Genomic DNA, 15,956 nt, shown 5'->3' with positions numbered 1-15,956 from the left:
TTAGTTAGATACAGAGTTTCCACACACAGGTTCTCCAAGGCCCCACCAGAGCAGCTAGATACAGAGTGTCCCTTGGTGCATTCACAAACCTTGAGCTAAACACAGGGTGCTGATTGGTGTGTTTACAAACCTTGAGCTAGATACAGAGTGCCGATTGATGTATTTACAATCCCTGAGCTAGACATAAAGGTCCTCCACGTCCCCACCAGAGCAGCTAGATACAGAGTGTCCATTGGTGCACTCACAAACCTTGAGCTAAACACAGGGTGCTGATTGGTGTATTTACAATCCCTGAGCCAGATATAAAGACTCTCCACGTCCCCACCAGACTCAGGAGCCCAGCTGGCTTCACCTAGTGGATCCCGCACCGGGGCTGCAGGTGGCGCTGCCTGCCAGTCCCGGTGCCGTGCGCCCGCACTCCTCAGCCCTTGGGTGGTGGATGGGACTGGGCGCTGTGGAGCAGGGGGGCGGCGCTTGTCAGGGAGGCTCGGGCTGCAGAGGAACCCACGGAGTGGGTGGGAGGCTCAGGCATGGCGGGCTGCAGGTCCGGAGCCCTGCCCCGCGGGAAGGCAGCTAAGGCTCAGTGAGAAATCGAGCGCAGGGCCGGTGGGCTGGCACTGCTGGGGGACCCAGTACACCCTCCGCAGCCGCTGGCCCGGGTGCTAAGTCCCTCATTGCCCGGGGCCAGCAGGGCTGGCCGGCTGCTCCGAGTGCGGGGCCCGCCAAGCCCACGCCCAGCCGGAACTCCAGCTGGCCCGCGAGCGCCGCAGGCAGCCCCGGTTCCCGCTCGCGCCTCTCCCTCCACACCTCCCTGCAAGCTGAGGGAGTGGGCTCCAGCCTTGGCCAGCCCAGAAAGGGACTCCCACAGTGCAGTGGGGGGCTGAAGGGCTCCTCAAATGCCACCAAAGTGGGAGCCCAGGCAGGGGAGGTGCCGAGAGCAAGCGAGGGCTCTGAGGACTGCCAGCACGCTGTCACCTCTCAATTTTACAAGCAACTTACTTCTCCATGACCAGGTGGACATGATTCATGCTCTGAAACTATGTATGTCCATCTACTTCAAACTGAAGCTGTCATTTAATTTGCATTCCATCAATTGAATCAGATAATAGGCTCTATTGTAGCCTGTAAAACTGACAATGTCTCCTTTCTTCAAGTCGCATTGACGTAAGAAGAGTTGTATTTTTATAGAAAGAAAATATTTTGCCTAATCGCCTTCAAAGGAGCCTTGTACACAATCTCTAGGTGAGGAATGACTTTTTAATCCGAGGCATAAGGTAATTGTAAATGATAAGTCACCTATTATCTATTAGAGTTCAGAATGACTCAAAAGTTAAAGTGATTCATGTGTTTTGCTGATGGATAAGAAAGATGTTTTGAAAAATAGGAAATAGCCTCTTTCCTAGAATACCTATAATATACCTAAACATGTAATGCACATACATAATGTATATCATTATGAGATGAATTGTGTCTCACAAAATTCATAACTTAAAGCTGTAACCCGCAGTACTTTGAATGTGACTGTATTCAGAGACAGAACGTTCACAGAGGTGAGTTACTATGAGGGTGTAGGGTGGGCCCTAATTCAGACTAGCGTTCTTATAGAGGAGAGTGTGCACAGAGGAGAGATCATGTGAGGACACAGCGAGAAGACAATCATCTGTAAGCCAAGGAGAGAGGCCTCAGAAAAAAATCCACCCTGCTAAGAGCTTGATCTTGGATTTACAGCCTCCAGGACTGTGAGTAAATAAATTTCTGTTTTATAAGCCATTCAGACTGTAGTGTTCTGTTATGTTAACCCTAGCAAACTAATAAATACATACCTACCATATATATGTAATATATAATATATACATTTTTAAAATTATTACATTTATTATTACTGATAATATACGTGGGAAACGTTATGGAAAATATGGCATTATTACATAAATATAAGTTATGGCTTAATTGATTCACTATCTTCCAATTGGTTATAATTTTGTTTGGGAAATTTTTTCCACTGACTAATAAGTTATCACCTCATAATCCTTTTATAAGTGAAGGTGGTAAATAATAAACATTTTAAATAAAAGAAAGAGAGTTCTGCCACACATTTCTTCAGCTGTATATTTTAATCAGTTCTACAGAAATCAGTTAGGTGAAAGACTTATAAATCTCTCTTGGAATATAAAGTAAAAATTTTAAAGTAAAATACTAGAGATATCAATATCTAAAGACATTGTTAAATCAGTTATTAATACATAAGGGAATAATATGTAGTATTAGTACAAAACAAAAATGATCAAATATTTGTGAGATTTATTTAACTGTGAGAAGGTTTTTAAAACTTATTTCCTTTATTGGGGAGGCTATATATTTTCCTTAAATATGACGCATATTCCTTCATTTTCTTACTAAGTAGCATCACCTAAAGTTAAGATGATGCAGTCAATTTAATTGTTTGTTTGAGACAGGGTCTCAATCTACTACCCAGGCTGGCACACGGTGTGGCAATCTTGGTTCAGTGCAGCATCAGCTTCCTAAGTTCAAGTGATCCTCTCACTTCAGCCTCCCGAGTAGCTGGGACTACAGGCTCATGATGCCACCATGCCTAGCTAAGTTTGTTTTTTTTTTTTTTTTTTGTAGAGACAGATCTGACTCTACTTAAGCTGGTCTTGAATCCCAGAGTGCTGGGATTACAGGCATGAGCCAACACACCCAGCCTTTTTTTTTATTTTTATTTTTTAATTCCAACAAGGGTCATGTTATTGTCAGACTGAAACTTGCTGATCCATGGCAACTCATTTGTTCCCACACAAGACCAAACTTTAATACTTCTGGAACCAAAGATGCACCCCCTGGTAGTACTTGGCAGTAACTAGAAGTATGAGAAATGGCAGAAGTAATGATGGTATGAGTGTTTTTAGTTCTGTGTTAACATTCGTCCTGGCCATACCTCGATATTTTTATTCATCCACAATAAGTATTTAATAAGAGTTAATGTAATTAGATGCTATACCAGACACAGGAAGAAATAGAAAATATATCTAACTCATGGGTCTCTGATATGTATCATGCACATCAAAGCACTTACATAGGAAATACCCAGTAAGTGTTCTATTAACTAGAACATGCTAAGTTGAAATCCACTTTATTACGGCTAAACTTCAGTGATCTTGAGTCAAAAGAGATCAGAGAGATAAGTTTGTGATGAATATTATTTGACTTATAAAATTGGTTAATCTCATTATTATAAAAGGACATTTAAGAAAAATAGGAAAACATAAGTCATTTTTTTCTTTATCTATACATCTAATAGAAATCCCTTCCTCCTTGGTACAGTATTCGTACCAACTGAACAAAACTGCATTTTTAAAAAATTTACATACTGATTATCCCAATACTAATAGACTATCCTTTATTGAGGAAGCTGTAATTTTTCCTTAAATATGACACATACTTCTGCATTTTCTTACTAAGTATCATCAGGTAAAGTTAAGATGATGCAGTCAATTTATTTATTTTTACTTGTGACATCATCTCACTCTATTACCCAGGCTTATATCGGAGCAAATGAGACAAATTGTTTGGACTATTTCTTCACACAGGACAGATACTAAAAATACACTATATTAATTGTTCAATATGAATCGGCCCTTAGCTAACTTAATCACAGTATCTTTATGACTTTTGGCAGTTTCCTCATTTGCTCCTTCCTCATCTGTAATACCTGCCTCAAAACAATGTTGTGAAGAAATTATGTGGGTGGCTTGGCCCTGGTGGATCGCCCTTGGAGAGTGGAGGTGCTTTGCTCAAAGAGAGCACATCTAAGACAGTAAATGGTGCAAGCAATTGACATAAAAGCAGAACTTCTAGACAGTAGTAGACATATCTGATTATCCTGGGAGTGGGCAGTTGACAATGGAAGAAATGACTTGATTGTATTTTAAAAATTGCAGTTAGTAATTGGAAGGTTCCAAAAAAAAAAAAAAAAGCACAGCAGAAGACGAACACAAGGAGGAAGAGTGAGGCTGTGCGCCCGATCCTTGGTAAGCACGCAGATGTTGGCTCTCTGTTGGCTAAAGTGGGTAAGGAACGGCCACTCCAATTGCAGTTATCTGAGTGTGCTGAGGATTTTTTTAAAAGAGTTAAGAGACCTACTCAGATGTAAGAAATGAGCCTCTTACTGTGGGAAACAATATGGAAGGAACTACTATAGGGTTTTAGTCTACTGGCAGAAAGGAAATCTGCCACTGAGAACCACTCTCTAATCAGGATGGGACTACAGGCATAAAACAATGAAAAGACAACAAATAATGCATACTTAGAAGTTATTTAAGATTTTTATTGTCAATTAAGTGGAAAAAGTTACATTCTGCACACAGAAAATGAGAAGGACAGTGATTGGCTTGGCGAAAAATCTAAAGGCAAAAAGAATAAATACTATTGCAAGAAAATGTTTGAGATTTTCATGTTTACTTCTTTTTCCTTTCTAAGAAAGAATTAAATTTGTCATGTGGAGAATTTGTCTGTAGGACAGAACACTGCCCTGAAATATTCATGCTGATTTCAGAAAAATAATGTCCTGGGACTTTAAAAACTACATACTTATAAAATATGATACACAATTTCAAATGTTTAACCAAAAAAAAATAAACTGTACTTAGATGAGCTAAGGCATGTGGCTAAGTCAAATTACATTAAAAAATTAATTAAATAAAATCGTTACTAGCTGGATGTGGTAGCTCACACCTGTAATCCCAGTACTTTGAGAGGCCTAGGCAGGTGGATCACTTCAGGTCAGGAGTTCAAGACCAGAATGGCCAACATAGTGAAACCCCATCTCTACTAAAAACACAAAACTTAGCCGGGAGTGGTGGCATGCATCTGTAATCCCAGCTACTCGAGAGGCTGAGGCACAAAGAATCGCTTGAACCCAGGAGGCAGAGGTTTCAGTGAGCCAAGATTGTGCCAGAGCATTCCAGCCTGGGCGACGGAAGGAGACTGTCTCAAAAACAAACAAACAAATCACTGTTATTAATTATGCAAATCTTAAAGGATATTAGTGTAAACAGTATTGGGCAGGTGTTTTCAAATTGATATGAGGGGGTGTATAATAGCATCACCTCAACACGCACATACAATTTCTCAAGAAATGACCAGTAATAAATCCTTCAGCCACAAGATAGAGGGTGAGTTGGATCCCCAGTGAGCTGGTGAAATAAACAAAATTTCCTAAGTTAAATTATTCTCTGACATATTTTTGGATAGGAAGGGGCATTGGCAATTGGGATATCATTTAGCTAGGAGGAGATATATTTACTGAGTTGATAATACTTTTATGAAATTTATAAAAACTTTTCTTATTCAGATTTGATCAAAGTTTAACCTTAACGGTACAAAACTATCACAGTTTGGGGAAATTTTATTAAAGTTGGAATAAAATAGCTAATAGATGTTGTTACATTCTTGGAATTTGTGGGTTATAATTTAGATAACTTTTATTTTGATACATTTTAAATAGGCATGGTAGATCTAGTTAAGATAGAAACTTTTAACAATAAACTAGAGAAAAATTTAAGTCTAATCAGACACACTTCTCAGAGTGAAAGGAACTATTTATTGATGATCCTACTTTGAATGAAGAAAATGTTTTATCACTAAAGTAGTTTTTGTAAATTGAATTTTAGAATAATAAGTATTATTTGCACTCAAAGAGAAATGAAGTTTAAATAAGGTGATTAAAATGAAAGATTTATTCTTATTTAATTATCTACGTTTTCTATGAAAGTGTTTGCAATTTTGATAAGGACAACGGAATGTTTTTTGGAAAGCTATTGTTAGATATCTGACATGCTGAATTTCACCAGGGCTATATTTGCCTTGTTCAGTCAGTAAGAAGGAGATATATAATATCTATATATCTGCTGATAATATAGAATGAGTTGTTCAATTTTAATTATTTTTATGACTTGAATCTTAGGTCTCAGCTAATAGTTAGATGGGTAGTGGGGCTTGAAGAAAAATATAAGCTCTCATTACTTGGGTAGACATGTCCCAATCATATTTTTTTTGTTTCTTTTGACATTTTAAATTATCTATTAAAAACTAAGTTCAGGAAAATACATTAATTAATTTGAACTTTTATTAGAAACTTGCTAGGGACATTCTAGATCTCTATTATAGACTTTTTCTAGGCTACTTTATCATCTCCCAAAACCAAGAACTTTGGTCTGTGGCTTTCATGATCAAGGGCATATTTTTTGTACTTGAGAACCACTGGAATAAACTCCTTTTGGTACAGGAAATGGATTATAGCCTGAAATAGCCACAGTTAAATCCAGAAAAGGGGATTTCAAATGAGGGATGTTTAGAAGATGCTAGAAGAAATGGAAATGAGAAAGAGAATAAATAGTGGAATTTGCAATGGAGCCATGGAACATTTTGCTCATGTGGAAAGAGAAGTGCTAATACAGAATTCTTAATATCCTAAAGCCATTAAGTCATTAAGTCATTATTTCTGCTTTTTCTTTCCTTTTAATTGATCTGTGCTAAATCTATGGGGGCATCAAAATGTGATGTTGGATGATTCATAAAAATGTTCTACAGCATTTATTCCTCCATGGGAGAAAGATTTATTCCTCCAAGGGAGAAAGATTTTTATTTTCTGTGATATTTTTCCTTCTTAGGTTATCTGTCCTCTCATGTGTGCATAATGCTAGAGTGGAGCCACGAGTTCTAAATACTATGCAGTCAATTTTTAAAAATGTGTGCCAGAGTTAAGGGCAAAAAAAAAAAAAAAGAGTCTAAAATCACCATTCTGTTTCAGTGCTTTTGAAATACTCCGTGCTTTACCTTTAGGGAATTGTGATTCATTTCAGACTTCTCTGAAGGCTGGTGAGAAACATGCAAATTGGGAATTGTGTAGGTTCCATTGTAAAATATCAGACTAATGACAGAAAAGAAATATTTTTATATGTGAAAATAAAATACCTGATCCCTTTCATGTGGCATGTACCTAATTAATAGAGGTAACTAACTGAGAGAATAAATTAACGAAAAGTGAAGAGGTATTATGGGTTGTGAAGGATTATGGCTCAGGAAATATTAGAAATCTTATATATAGTTTTTGAAATATATTTTGAGGTTATCATAGTATGTTGTGATAAAGAAGGACCATATGTATATTGAAGGAAATAGATATAATAATCGCTTAAGAGAATCTGATGTACTTTGCTTAAAAGATAAGTTGTGAAATAAATAGGAATTGGCTTGGAATTGTAAAAAATTGTGGTTTTTAAAAAAGGGGAGATTAGATATAGAAAAACTAAATGAATAAACATAAAACAGAACAATTGATTTTTTAACCTCAATTTACAGAATGCGTGGCTCCAAATTTCACCTAGGGGCAAAGTTCTGCATAATAAAATTTTTATACATTTACTAAAATCATTCTAATTGCATGGCTTTGTTCTAAACTTTATTAATGGTAGAGATATTCAGTAATGATATTATTGAACCATAAATTTACCAAAAGTAGGCCAGGCGTGGTGTCTCACACCTGTAACCCCAGCACTTTGGGAGGCTGAGGCAGGCGGATCACGAGGTCAGCAGATCCAGACCATCTTGGCTAACATGGTGAAACCCCGTCTCTACTAAAAATACAAAAAAAAAAAAAAAAAAATTAGCCAGTCATGGTGGCGGGCTCCTGTAGTCCCAGCTACTCGGGAGGCTGGGGCAGGAGAATAGCATGAACCCAGGAGGCAGAGCTTGCAGTAAGCCGAGGTCGCACCACTGCACTCCAGCCTGGGCGACAGAGAGAGACTGCAACTCAAAAAAAAAAAAAAAAAAAGAATTACCAAAAATAACTAACTAAATACTTTTGGATTTGTCCTTCTATGTAATGACTAAAACGCTGTTAGAATATGCTAGGGATTGCTATCTTCAGTTGAGATTAAACCAAGTAACTTGTCTAAAATAACATTTCAGGTAAGTGATAGAACAGAAATTAAGGATTATATGACCCTAAATTAATGTTCTTCCTATTCTAAAAGGCCTCCTAGCATTCAGTCAGAGAGAGGAAATACACTTAAAATATATACATTATTTTTATCCTATTAATGAACATGAGAATGGGGTGGATAGAAAGTGATGTGGTTGGGGTTGTATTTTAGGCTGATTAGGGAGAGTCCTCTCTGATAAAGGGATGAAGGGATAAAATATGAGATCTAAGTAGGGTAAGCAAACCTTCCCTGATTATAAAAAGGGTAAAGAGAGGAGCATTCCAGGCAAGAGAAGAAATATAAATGCCCTAAGGCGGAAGCTTAAGTAATGTGTTCAGCTGTGTGCAAAGAGGCCAACATGGCTGGAACTCGGTTGCCAAGTAGGAGATGAATTTAGAGATGTTGCCAGCACCAGATAATCTAGGGACTTGTAGGCCACAGTAATCATAAGAGGAAGTCAGAGAATTTAGAACATGGGATAAGTTGGCCAGAATTGCATTTAAAAGTTTCATTCTGGCAGCAGTGTGTAAAAAATTCTCTGGGAGTGTCAAACAGTGAAAACACCAGAATCAATCAGCTACCACAATCATTTAGGGACTAGTGGGCAAGTGGTGGGAATTGATCAGATTTGGGACGTATTTTCAAGATAGTGCCACTAGGAATTGCTAGTGGTGATTGGAAGGAAATTTTATTAAAAAGAGGGATGTCAAGACTTTTGGCTTAAGCAATTGGGAAAATTAAGGAAGAGTGGTAATGAAAACTTGTAGTATGTTAAGTGTACAATACCTGTTCAAAAACCAAATGAAAGTAGTAGTTCAAGAGGTTGAGGCAGAAAAAAAAGTTACGTAATATCAACATATCAATGATATTCAAAAGTATGGGGATGGATTACATCACTAATGGCATAAGAGTCATGGATAAGTGACGAGGTACTCAATGTTGGAGACTCCAAACTTGAAAAGTAAAAAAAAAATTAAGAGGATACACAAAAAGAGCCTGAAAAAAAGAAAAAGTTGTTGTTATTGTTGTTGTTGCTGTTTTTAAAGGCAGGACTTCATGTTGTCCCAGGGGTCAAGTGAAGGAAATGTTTTAAGAAAGAGTAATCAATTATCTTAAATGTTAGTGCCATAAAATTCTGAATAATTATTAACCATTGGATTTGGCGATGTAGAGCTCAGTGGCGTTAGAATGAAATTTTAATGGAATAGTGGAGACAAAATCTGTTTGAGGCAGGTTTAGAATAAAAAAGATGCAGTGGTAATACAGAGCAATGGTAAATCTTGTAGGAGCTTTGTGGAGATGAGGGATAGGGAAAGAAAGTAAAAGTAGAGGGGGGGATATATCTAAAAGAAAGTTGTTTGCTATGATAGGAGTATTACAACGTGATTCTATGACAATGGAAAATATAAAAAAAGAACAATTCTGATGAAATTAAAAAAAAAACAGAGCGGCAGGAAATAACCTGAATGAAATTCTTAAGCAGGTAAGAGGGATGCTAGTCAATGCATAAGTATATAGATCTCTTAATTTAGTTTTTTTCAGAAAGCAGAACATGAGACAAAAGCATGGCTGTGTATAGTTTATTTAGAAATGTTTCCTGGAAGAAGAAGTAAGTGAGCAGGCAGAATGGGATAGAAAAAAGGAAAAGCCAATAACAGTTGCACCATTGAAGATGTGCTTTTCAAAAAGATCAGATAAAAATACAGAATCTATCCAGAATTTTCTATTTGCTAACTTTGCTCCGCTTTAATCCACTGCCTTTCATATCCTCCTATTTAAGGGTCATCTCTAGGGATGTTCAGGATGATGATGGTCATGATGATGATTATAATGATTGTACGTACAGAGTTTAACACACCCTAGGGAACATGACTGATGAATTAATTCAATACCTGATATAAAATGAATTTTCCTTCCAAAAGCTCTACATAATTACCATGAAATTGTGGAAATATCAACTCTAATTATTCACTGAGAACATTGAGCAGGGTAGAAGAGACATTTTTATTTGTTGAGGATGCTCACAGGGGCACTAGATGTTTGTCCACTAAGAGAAACTTTTTCTTCTGCACACCTCTGTTGAAACTAACTTGGAAATAGGCTTGCTTGTCTCTAAATACACTTTACAAGAAAGATAAAGCCTATAGAGTTTTATATGTAACAGGAGACATTTCAAATTGTTAGTGTAAGAAGTATATTTATGATCCTGTGTGGGAGTCTAATAATGCCTATTACCTATGAAAGATGCACATGGATATTGACTCATTCTGAATTGGTTAGAACCATTAGTCATAGAATCTCACAATATGTCAGAGTATTTGCTTTTGTCTTCACTTTTACTGAAGTACAAGGAGGTTAAGTGACTTGCCGATGATCATCAAACATGTTGGAGAAGAAGCCAAGAATAGATTCTTAAGATTCTGACTCCAAGTTATTTATTTCACCGTACTTATTGACTTTACCTTCTGCTTAGCCATTTGTTGGGCACACTTACAATAAATATAATGAGAAGTGACATTCCAATTTTTAAAATAAAGCTTTACCTTATACCTCTGGCAGAATGAAAACAGAATAAGTTTGCAAGGCAAATGTAGATTTTTGATGGAAGTCTCCTTTTAACAACTTGGATCATTCATATAATTTCTTAAAGTCTCAGTTTCTACATCTGCAAAATCAATGCAGTAGTTTCTTAGATACCGTTTAACTCCTATGTTCTATTTTCCAAGCAGAAGATAACTGAAGATTTGGTCATTTTAACTTCATTTGTGAGGTGTGTGTCATTACCATTTGGGTTTCTGATCAAATATTCCCCTCATCTATTATGAGGAATCCTAAAAGTGCAGATTCTTAGGACTCAGCCGTCAAAAGGCTCCACTAGGAAGTCCATTGTTAAGTTTATCTCTTCCTCCTATAGTGTCAGCTAATTTAGCTTTCTTAGAGTCTAATAGTATCTTTCCACTACTTCTAGAAATATATATGTCTGTGGAAATCTCAGGTCCACTTTCAGAATTAAATCTCATGAAAGAGCTTGCCTGTTTTGTTCATTTATATATGTGTATATATGTGTGTGTATATATATATATACACACACATATATACACACACACACATATATATGTATATATGTGTGTTTGTGTGTGTGTGAGAGTTTCTGGTGACTGAAATAGTGTCTAGCACATAGTAACAAAAACAACTTGTATGAATTTATTAGACAAAAAAAGAGCTAGAACTCTGCCCTGTACAGTCTCAGGGATACCATTGGCTTAATGCCCGTGATAAAAGCACAAGGCATGTAATAAAATGATTAGATAATAGTAAATATTTCTTAACATCTCACCTCCACTTCAAGGCCCAATTCCCAGAAATTATTTGCTTTATTTTTTGTATGTTTTTAGTTCCTATAAATGTTGCCAACACAATTCTAATGAAAATATGTGTACCTCTATTTTTGATCTTATCAGTCTCTGCTCTGAAAGACCAGGAAATTGGTTTACTTACCTGATTTGTACATCTGAATACTTTATGAACTTGTTTCTTGTATTAGCAAAATTCTGATTTCTTCTGATGTTTGTCTCTACTTATTCTTAGATATCTATTTCTTGTTATTCCAAATCTAAATATATTTTTTCTTATCTTTGCTTCTTAAAATGAGGAAATTAGATGCTGTTTTTATTTACTTCTAGCTCTCTACACCCAAACTATTCCTTGCAAGTAATTTTGATACAGACAGGAGGCAGAAAAATACGGGGTAGAAGAGGATGGCTCCCCAGCAATAGCCCCACCCTCAAGCCTGGAAACCTGCCGCCCTAAAAGGGAACAGGCATTCCTGTTTTTGCATCCAGATATTGCCTTTTCCAAGACCACTCTGGCCTGCCATGCTCCTATCTTGTGCCCATATAAACCCCAAGCTCCACCGGCAGAGTGGCAGAGTGGTGTGGCAGAGAAGGAGAGTAGAGAAGGAGTGTCTGAACATTCAGAGAAGTTCAGCCAGGGATGGTTCTAGAGGAGATTGGCTAGGGGACAGCTGAACTCAAGGGGAAGATCAGATCATCTTTCCACTCCATCCCCTTTCCAGCTCCCCATTCATCCTACTGAAAGCTACCTCTATTGCTCAATATAATCCTTGCATTCATCATCTTTCAAGTCTGTGTGATCTGATTTTCCCTGCATGCTGGACAAGGACCCAGGTACCAAGAGGTCAGGGTGTAAAAGGCTGTCACCCTGACTCTCCACTGAGCTGGTTAATATTTAGCCATCCACAGATGGCAAAGCTAAAAGAGCATTGTAACACTCATAGACACTGCCATGGGGCCAGAGCCAAAATGCACTCGCCTCAGCTCACCTGTGTTCTCCCCCTCCCATAAGGAGTTTGAGCATGCGGCAGCCAAGTAAACAAGTGACTCCCTTCATGACGGGTCCCCTGAAGGGGTCAAGGGAATTCTCCCATTTTGTCTGTGGTCTCTCTCGGGATCAAGCACACAGATGAGTACAGATGTGGAACTGTTGAATCTGCCTCTTTTCCAAGACCTTGCCATTCTTCTCTTTCTTTTGGGTGAAAGGAATGTTGGCTCTGTTTCTCTTCATGGGGGGTTAGCCATCATATGGAAACAGGACGAGGCCCTAGGGCAGCTGAAGGCATCTGGCTGAAGCCATTCCTGGCTGTACTGGATAGCCACTGGACTGGCTCCTAGTTCCCAACCACAGGCGGGCATTGGTCAAGATCCCCAGATCTTGCTATGGCATCTCTTCTTTTTTCACAGTTTGAAATGACTCCAATTTCTTCCTTTATAATGTTAAGGGTTTTACTACAGACAGCAGCAATAATATTAAGTAGAATGAGCATTCGGCCCAGCCATCAGAGGTGCGATTCAGAGTAACGTGGTTTCCATTTGTTCTTAGAGGTGTGACCCCAACCCTCACCCCAATGGTCACAGGAGTGTGTGCAGACAGGCACACATTTCAGACAATCTAAACAGATCCATGCAGTCCCTGAAATACTTTTTTGTCCCAAATTTGATTCCAGGCTTTAGGCTGAGGCCCTAGAGAGGAAAACCAGATCTAAGGGATCCAAAGCCACTAACGGGCACAATGTAAATGTGCAGGACCAATTTCTGCTGACTAAACCCTTGCTTCATGGAAGGAGGCCATGCCCCATGACATGGATGAGGCTCAGGAAACTCAAAGATTGTCAACAGCAGGGGAAATAGGGCATATGTGGGTAGGAGCAGATACTCCCAGCCCCTGGGGCCCCTTGTTAACATGGGTGAAAGCCACTTTGGCACCCATGGGTGGCAACTGCCAAGGTCTCCAGGACTTGGGGACAAAAAGATGGAAGAGAGAGAGGGGATGCCCACTTTCTCTCCATCACACCCTGAGTTATCATGGAAAGAATGAAGGGAAATGAAGGACACCTTTACTACCCTATCTTTCAGAATGGACAACTGGCTATCTTTACCATCCCCAGTTTATAATCCTCTGGAGTGTATCCTGAACCACTGAGACTGCTTTGACCCTCTGACTCTGGAGGAAAAATACCTCATAGCCCTCTGCACAAAGGTTTGGCCAAATTATAACAGACTAGCTTAGCCTCAGGAAGGAATCATTTATTTCGATACCATCCAGAAGTTGGACCTTTTCTGTAGGCATGAAGACAGATAGTCTGAGGCCCTATATGTGCAAGCTTTCTATACCTTGCAGAGCAATCCAGACCTTTGTCAACAGTGTAGGATCAATTCAGCCCTCCTGTTTGCCATCTCAGGAGAGGCTGCAAGCAGCAATCCCTGGAAGCTAAAGAAATGAATTGGGCCGGGCATGGTGGCTCACTTCTGTAATCCCAGCACTTTGGGAGGCAGAGGTGGGTGGATCACCTGAGGTCAAGAGTTCGAGACCAGCCTGGCCAATATGGTGAAATCCCGTCTGTACTAAAAATATAAAAACTAGCCGGGCTTGGTGGTGGGCACCTGTAATCCCAGCTACTTGGGAGGCTGAGGCAAGAGAATTGCTTGAACCCAGGAGACGGAGGTTGCAGTGAGCCAACGTTGTGCCACTGCACTCCAGCCTCGGCGACACAGTGAGACTCTGTCTCAAAAAAAAAAAAAAAAAAAAAGGAAGAAAAAAGAAAAGAAATAAATCCCAGAGGCACCGCCAGCAGAGAAGCCAGCTCCCTCCAGCCCCACTCCTCCAGGTCCACCCCGACCTCCTTATCCAGCTTCAGTCTCTCACTTTCCCCCTCCTGGAAGTCCCCACCATAGGCATGCCCCAGTTTCAATCTTGCCACTTGAACAGATGCCTGGTGAATTTGGCCTCAGTAGGGTTTAGGTCTCCTTTTTTCTATAGGACTTAAAACAATTTAAGGGGGATTTTGGCAAGTTTTCAGATGACCCTGACAGATATATAGAAGCTTTCCAGAATTTAACGCAGGTATTTGAACTCTCCTGGAAAGACATTGTGTTACTTTTTGTGTGTGTGTGACAGAGTCTCACTCTGTCACCAGGCTGGAGTGCAGTGGTGTGATCTTGGCTCACTGTGACCTCCGCCTTCTGGGTTCAAGCGATTCTTCTGCCTCAGCCTCCCGAGTAGCTGGCACTACAGGCATGTGCCACAACGCCCGGCTAATTTTTGTATTTTTACTGGAGATGGGGTTTCACCATATTGGCCAGGCTGGTTTCAAAATCCTGACCTCGTGATCCACCCACCTCAGCCCCCACCACGCTGGGATTACAGGCATGAGCCACCACGCCCGGCCGACGTTAGGTTACTTTTGAATCAGACCTTGATGAACACTGAGAATCAGGCCAACTTGCAAGCAGCAGAGAAATTTGGGCATGAGGTTTTTTTTTATCACATATATTATCAGGGAATGGGCGAACTTTATCCAACTGGAAGAGATGCAGTACCAATGAATGACTCTGGATGGGATCCCAACGACAAGATTGGAAATTGGAAGAGGAGAAACTTACAGGTGTTCATAATGGAGGGCTTACGTACGACCAGGACCAAGCCTCTCAATTATACCAAGTTATCCATGATAGACCAGGGATGTGATTAGAATCCCACTGCCTTTCTGGAAAGGCCAAGTGGGGCCTTGGTAAAGCACACCTCTCTATCTCCTGATTCTGTCAAGGGACACCTAATCCTGGAGGATAAATTAATTACTCAAGCAGCACCTGATATCAGGAGGAAGTCACAGAAACAGGTCCTGGACCTGGATAGTACATTAGAGGACCTCCTGAAAGTGGCCACCTTGATCTTTTACAATAGAGATAGGGAGACACAAGAAAGAGACAGAAGCTTTGATGGCCATCATACAAGCCCATAAGCCCCATAATTCTCAGGGTGCACCTATTAACTGCTACAGGTGTGGCAAGAACAGTTATCTCTCTTCTAAAATTTAACTGCTCCCATAGAAGGTTTAATTTCTTTCACCAGGATGAAACATCTTGGGGTACAAATTGTTAGTATATTTTACTTCTTATTTCTGTAATCTTTGTCACTAGATTATTTTCTTGTATAATACACATGTTTAACTCATGCGTACTTAACCTTATAAAGCTTGCTTTTTTGTTTGTTTGTTTGTTTGTTTTTTCTCTCACCTAGAGGCTATCAAACTCCAAACGGTCAGTCAACCTGAGCCTCAGATGATAGCTCCCTTTTGCCAGGGACCCGCAGATAAGACCTCTGGGAGGAATCTGACTGCCATTTTCCCCAAAACAATGCGCTGTCAGCAGGAAGTAACTAAGATTGGTTGTTGTCCATATTCTAATGGGAGTTCGATGTGCCTCTTCAGAGGGAAACAATGATAGAGACAGGAGGCAGGGAAATACTGGGTAGAAGAGAGAGGTTCCCCTTCCTGTGTCCATGTGATCTCATTGTTCAATTCCCACCTATGAGTGAGAATATGCGGTGTTTGGTTTTTTGTTCTTGCGATAGTTTACTGAGAATGATGATTTCCAATTTCATCCATGTCCCTAC

The 15,956-nt window shown here is 39.5% G+C and overlaps 1 long non-coding RNA gene across 2 annotated transcripts in view; it reads left to right on the top strand.

Moving 5' to 3' along the window:
- The first annotated feature begins 1,608 nt into the window (after positions 1-1,608).
- LOC117975485 (uncharacterized) overlaps positions 1,609-15,956 on the top strand; it is a 70,269-nt gene continuing 55,921 nt past the window's right edge. For both annotated transcript variants that reach the window (XR_008620441.2, XR_008620440.2), the window contains exon 1: positions 1,609-1,739. This is a non-coding gene — a long non-coding RNA (uncharacterized LOC117975485). The remainder of the gene's footprint in view (positions 1,740-15,956) is intronic.

Source organism: Pan paniscus, chromosome 10, assembly GCF_029289425.2.
Source record: "Pan paniscus chromosome 10, NHGRI_mPanPan1-v2.0_pri, whole genome shotgun sequence".
Taxonomy (NCBI): domain Eukaryota; kingdom Metazoa; phylum Chordata; class Mammalia; order Primates; family Hominidae; genus Pan; species Pan paniscus.
This window is presented reverse-complemented; position numbering and strand designations above follow the sequence as displayed.